At 55.0% G+C, this 5,797-nt stretch overlaps 1 long non-coding RNA gene across 1 annotated transcript in view; it reads right to left on the reverse strand.

Annotated features, from left to right (window-relative positions):
* Positions 1 to 3,514: 3,514 nt before the first annotated feature.
* Positions 3,515 to 5,797, reverse strand: part of LOC132010358 (uncharacterized) — a 4,609-nt gene continuing 2,326 nt past the window's right edge. Inside the window, exons 2-3 of the long non-coding RNA XR_009402240.1 lie at positions 4,765 to 5,029; positions 3,515 to 3,886 (exon numbers count right to left, since the gene is read on the reverse strand). This is a non-coding gene — a long non-coding RNA (uncharacterized LOC132010358). The remainder of the gene's footprint in view (positions 3,887 to 4,764; positions 5,030 to 5,797) is intronic.

The following is a 5,797-nucleotide window of genomic DNA, read 5'->3' on the forward strand; positions in this document are numbered from 1 at the left end:
GTAGAAATAACAGATCCCAGGAGTAATGTAAGCATCTGTTCCTAGGCACGCCATCTCCCATATGGACACGTTAGAGCACGTCCAAAAATTTAAACTATCTTCCTTTGTATTAGTATCCCGGCAAAATGCCATTAAAAGCTACAAATCAAGAAATGCTGACCTTGAAAACACAAAGACATTTAATAAGGCGACAGCAACTGTCTCAGGGCAGGGCCCACACGGGCTTGGACAAGTCAGCCTTTGCTCTCCTGCAATGTGTCGGGGACTCGCAGTGCACAAGGCATGGGTCGGTAGTAAACGTGACTAAATTGGTCCCAAGCGACCCACTCGTCGTCCTCAACCAGCTTCCACTCTCCTTGGCTGCCGGGAACCAAGACTAGCCCAGGACTAGAGATTCAGCTGCATTTGCAAGTTGTTTAGTGGAAAGTAGACATTTTATTCTCCTTCGTCGTAAACCAGGAGCCCAGTACTCTCGTTGGGCTGTTGCATGGTGTCAGCTCTACTCAGACACTCTGAAGACGTACACCTCACCCCCCCCCCGGGCCTTCCCACTGGTGTTCTAAAATTCAGTCACAATGTTACGTGGCCACAATGCCGGAGAGAAGAAAGTTCTCTCCCATCCTTGCCCTCATGCCTCCGATGGGTCACGTCCACCCTCGGTGGGCCTCCCCTCTGCGGGCACGGGCTGGGCTTCTCCTCAGAGTCCCCCTGCCCCGCACGCACCACCTCTATCGCTCAGATGCAGTTGGAGATGTGTCCACATTCCACAGGGACCTTGAGGAGGACGGGCCGTGGCCGCGGCTCGGTGCCCGGGTCACCCTGCCGATCCCGACAGCCCTGCCGGGGGGACGAGTGCAGGAGCACACGGGGCCGCCACCTGCTCCTCTCGTCCTTCGCAAGGGCGCAGAGCTCTTGACGCCGGGCTCAGCCTCTGGAGCGCTCCCTCCTGCCAGGCCCGAAGACGTGGCTTCCCCCCACTCTCTTGTCCCAGAGGCCCATCTAGCTGCCGGACGGTCGCCGCCGCCTTGAAAACACCAAGCAGCGTTTGCCCTCTCCCTGCTCACCCTGCGGCGGCAGGAGACGTTCCCCAGCCGGTGAGATGTGCCCCCCGTGGGCCCGCAGAGGCCGGGTCCGTCGTCTTCCGCTCAGACGTCACTGACCGAATTCCTCTTGGGAGATGGACGTCGCGCTGGAGGCCGTGAGGACTGAGCCGGGGAAGACGCAGCCCAGCCTGCAGGGGGTAGAACGTGGTTGGAGTCGGGGACCCCGGCAGAGAAAAGTCCAGAGGCCTCAACCCCCCTCCTTCGGTGCTGCTGCGTCACAAATCTACACCCCAGCGCGTTCCCATTCAAGGCCACCACGTCGGCTTCGTTTCCAGCGCAAGCTGTGCCTGCATGTGTGCGGGCTTAAAAATCCTGATTGTTCTATTTTAATTACGCTTCTGGCATCTGCATTTCCATTTTGGGACAAGCCGTCAGTCACCACTTCCCTGAAGTGCACGTGGGTCGGCGCAGGCTGACGGAGGGGCCGCTGGGCGATGACTCACCGTGAGAGGAGCTAATGAGAGCTCGTCTGCTGCGGAGATGCTGCGGGGAAGGGACTGGCCCACTCAGTGTTTGTCAACTTTCTACGCTCCCCGCAGGGCCGCCGTCCAACCTTCCATGGGGCCGTTGGCCGCCTCGATAATGCTGATCAAGGGGCAAAGGGAACGGGGCTCCCCCCTAAGCTCGGCCGCAGAGGGGACCCCACTTCTCACCAGCCACACCACATTGTCCCCTGCACCATCTCAGCCCCAACCCCCGCACCCGGCTGACTCTGGTTTTGCAGCAGACAGAAAGCTCTATGTGGTGGCTCTCAGCACCCACCCAGGGTGCTCTTGGTAAAACACAGATGTCCAGCCCTACCCTCCTCCGAGATTCTGGTTCCTTTTGGTCCAGAGCAGGATCTGGGTGTCTCCTGGGGAGGATTTTGAAATGCTGATGCGACCAGAGTTGAGAAGCCCCACTGTGCTGAGAGCACTTTCCTGCACTGGGGACCCCGAGCGTGAACAAATCTCCTCCTGGACTCGGTGTCCCCAGGTCTGGAGCCCAGGCCTTGGAACCTCTTTGCTCGAGTTAGAATATTGGCCTCTTCTGAAATTCTCAAACTACTTTACCTTATTGCCCATGCCAAGCTACTACTTTTCTAAAACAACATGGGAAAATGGCTGTTTTTCACATCTACGAACATGTAAGGTGAAATTTTGTGTACCGCAGACACCCGTACCAGTCGTAAGATTAACCAAGTCATTTGGTGCCCAGTGGTATTTTCGAGCCCTGCAGAGGAAGGAAACTGAAACCTCTCTCCTGCTCTCTCTCGCAGAGCTGGGACCCCCAACACAGTGATGCAGGAGTTCGGCCCCCCAGCGCCCAGGTCAGGGAGCTTGCTTCGTGCCCACTGTAGTCTACGCTCCTCAGACCCTATGTAAACCTGGTCCCAAGACTGGTTCCCACAATCTACACGGGTGAGACTCAGACCAGCACAGCCTCGGCCACAGAGCAAAGAACCCACTATGCTTTTGATGGCCAAAGCCTTCTGAGCACACATAATGGGGAATCTCGAAGTGGAAAATGCAGTCGGAACCTCCAGATGTGGAGTCGGACTGTGGATTCCATTTGGAATGTCGCTGATGTTCCCAGCTTGACCGTTTTTGGTGCTAAAACTTCAGTGCACCTTTCTTTTCCAGGCGACAGCTTCGCTATGCCCTAATCAATCGTTTCTCTATTTTTCTTATTTCGGTAGATGATATTCATGAAAAACTGACTATCCTTTGGGGCGATCGTGGCCCTGGTCACAGGCTGACCCAGAGGGAGAGAGTAACTGAACCATGCGGTCTCTTGGCAGAGTCCCCAGCACAGACACCTTGATGGCCCCACAGACCCCATTTCTCAAGGTCACCCATACCTCCCTTGCCCTGAGCCCTCCGCATACAATACTCGACCTCAAAGGAAGAGAACTGATGGGGACTTTTGATCCTGAAACAAGTGTTTCTCCCCAGACTGGCTGGCATGCTGACATCTGGCACGAGCTCCCATTCACTCCTGTCCCCTTTGGGCTCCGAGAGCGGTTGCAGGCTCCCAGCCCCGCGTGCTCCCAGATCCAAGGTCTGGATGCCGAGCCCCTGACACACACCCTAAGAGCACTGACGTCCTGAACTTCTTTCTTCGCCATTGGTGCTTTGTCAACACCTAGCCACCATGTGGTGTGTGTGTGTGGGGGGGTTATCCCCTATGCTCTCCTTCTTCAAGAAGCACCTATTAAACGTCTGTTTATTTTTTATCAGATTTTATCTATGGATTTAAGAGAGAGAGCAGGAGGCAGAGGCAGAGGGAGTCCCAAGCAGACTCCGCACTGAGCTTGGAGCCCGAAGCTGGGTCAGATCTCACCACCTCTATCATGACTCGAACCAAAATCAAGACTCAGACACTTAACTAAGTACACCAACTTCTCTTTAATGCTAGATGTCACCCACCTCCCATGCCCCTACTCTTCCACGGCAATACAACCAAACCTGCTGTGTAGACCCAGCTAGGCTGTGCCTTAAAGGCGCCAGCCACACAGGTGAATGGGGCTGACATCCAGTTCATCTCATAGCATCGTCACCAGATCTTCAAATGGGCACACACTGGTCTCCATGGAGAGGAGGTACCCGTTGGTCTCCTGCGTGAAGAGGTACCTGCTGGTCTCCATCAGGAAGGGCCACCTGCTGGTCTCCAGCGTGAAGGGGAACCTGCTGGTCTCCATCAGGAAGGGGCATCTGTCGGTCTCCATCAGGAAGGGGAACCCGCTGGTCTCCATCAGGAAGGGCCACCCGTTGGTCTCCATGGCCGACACTGGGAACCTGAGCCTGCGTGATGTTAAGTGACTCCCTGGCGGCAGTGTGCATAGCTGCGTGCAGGGTTATGTCACGGCAATGGCCATGCGAGTAAGTGAACACACTTGTAAACTGACATGCGCTTGTTTCAAGAAACAGGGGACCTACTACACCATCTTCACCCAACCCCAGCAGTCAGCCGAGAGGCCGGCTGCTCCTTCCCTAACAGCCCCACTGCCTGAGTGCAGGACACCAGTGCCTAATTCCCAGCAGGTCGGAGTGGATGGATCCTGGACTCAGACCCAGTGAGCAGGAAGCGCCTCTCTTTGGTGGCTTCAAGGCCACTGTCGAGGTAATGTGTGCAACTGCACCAGGCCAGGGGTGTTTGGGGTTATTAGGCTAAGCATTATTCTTAGTGTGTCTGTGAGCATGTTTCTGGGTAAGGTGAACATTCAACTGGGTAGAGCAGAGTGTCCCCTCCTCAGGGTGTGGTGGGGATCCCGTCCAGTCTGTTAGCACAGAGCAAAGGGCAGGGAGGGAAGACTTGCCCTCTGCTTGGCTGTTAAGCAGGGACATTGGACTCCTGCCCTCAGACTGGGACTCACACCTCCTGAGCTCTAGGCTTCAGGCCTTTGGACTCGGACTGGATAACTCCTGGGTCTCCAGCCACAGACACAAGTCTAGGGACTTCTCAGCCTCGTGATCACGTGAGCTGATTCCTTATCTTAAACACATACTTATCTGTTCCCCTGGAGAACCCTGACCAATGTGGCCACCCCGCCTAGATTCTGCTCAATCTGCTTTTGATCCCAAGGCTTCCCTGCACCCCCAGAGGTGGGCCCCACACAGGGTGGTGCTGGAGAAGCCCGTGTGCTTTCTTGCTCCCCGAGAAATAGCAGAAGAGAGCTCACCTAGAAGCAGTTGTCAAACCCACTTCCACTGGTGAATGTAAGAGGATTGCCAGGCCTGAGGATCTGCGGGAGCAGCTCCCTTCTCCTATCCAGCAAGTGTGCAACTTTCACAAAACAAGCCAACCACAGATGGAAATGACCGGCAGGAGAACTTCCCATCTCTCGGACCACCAGGACAGAAACTCCAGGGCAACTGAGTGCTCCACCAGCATGGGATGGTACGCAGGACTCAATCCAAGGCGAGGAATCCCAAAACAACCCAGTCCTAAAAGGCAAAAAGAGCCTGAAGGTAAAACATGGCCTTTCCTAACATGAAGAGCCCCCCCACCCCCCACTGTGGAACCACTACCCCAGGTGTTCTGCTGCCTTCAAGAGTAGAGGGCAAGGTTCTAGCACCTTGTCTGCAGCAGAGAAACAAGGGAAGAGTCCAGACAAATGAAACAGCGTAAGACGGTTTCAACTCACAAGATGGGAAATCCAGCCCGGACAGGCAGGTTGGAGAGGGCTGTGTGTGGCCAGCATGGCCAGAACAGTCATCCCTAGGCTGAGGCAAGGGTGTGTGGGCTTGTAGGAAGAGTATCCGGGGCCTTGCAGAATTTGATTCCAGAATTTACATCTCTATCATGGATGAGGCCCTTAACCCCTCCTAACTGGGTGTGGGGGACCAAGGCTGAAGGAGGTCACGGCAGCTGAAGTAGTGTTGGGCAAGAAACATCTCTGGGCAATGAGGCCCTCACCATCCTGTCCAGGAGGAACAGGTGCCCTTTTGTTATGTGGGTCTTTAGACAATGAGTTATTTTGTGTTGTGACTGTGACTTCTGGGTGAAAGACTATGCAATACACTGTTTAAATGCTGAACTGGTTGTGGTTGGTTGTGGTTGGTTGGTTGGATGTGGTTGGTTGGTGGGTGGGTTACAGTTAGTTGTGGTTGGATGTAGTCGGTTGGTTGGTTGGTTGTGACTGGTTTGTGGTGGTTCACTGGCTGGTTGGTCATGGTTGGTAGGTTGGTTGTGGTTGGCTGGTTTGTTGGTTG

The sequence above is a fragment of the Mustela nigripes genome, chromosome 2 (assembly GCF_022355385.1).
Source record: "Mustela nigripes isolate SB6536 chromosome 2, MUSNIG.SB6536, whole genome shotgun sequence".
Taxonomy (NCBI): domain Eukaryota; kingdom Metazoa; phylum Chordata; class Mammalia; order Carnivora; family Mustelidae; genus Mustela; species Mustela nigripes.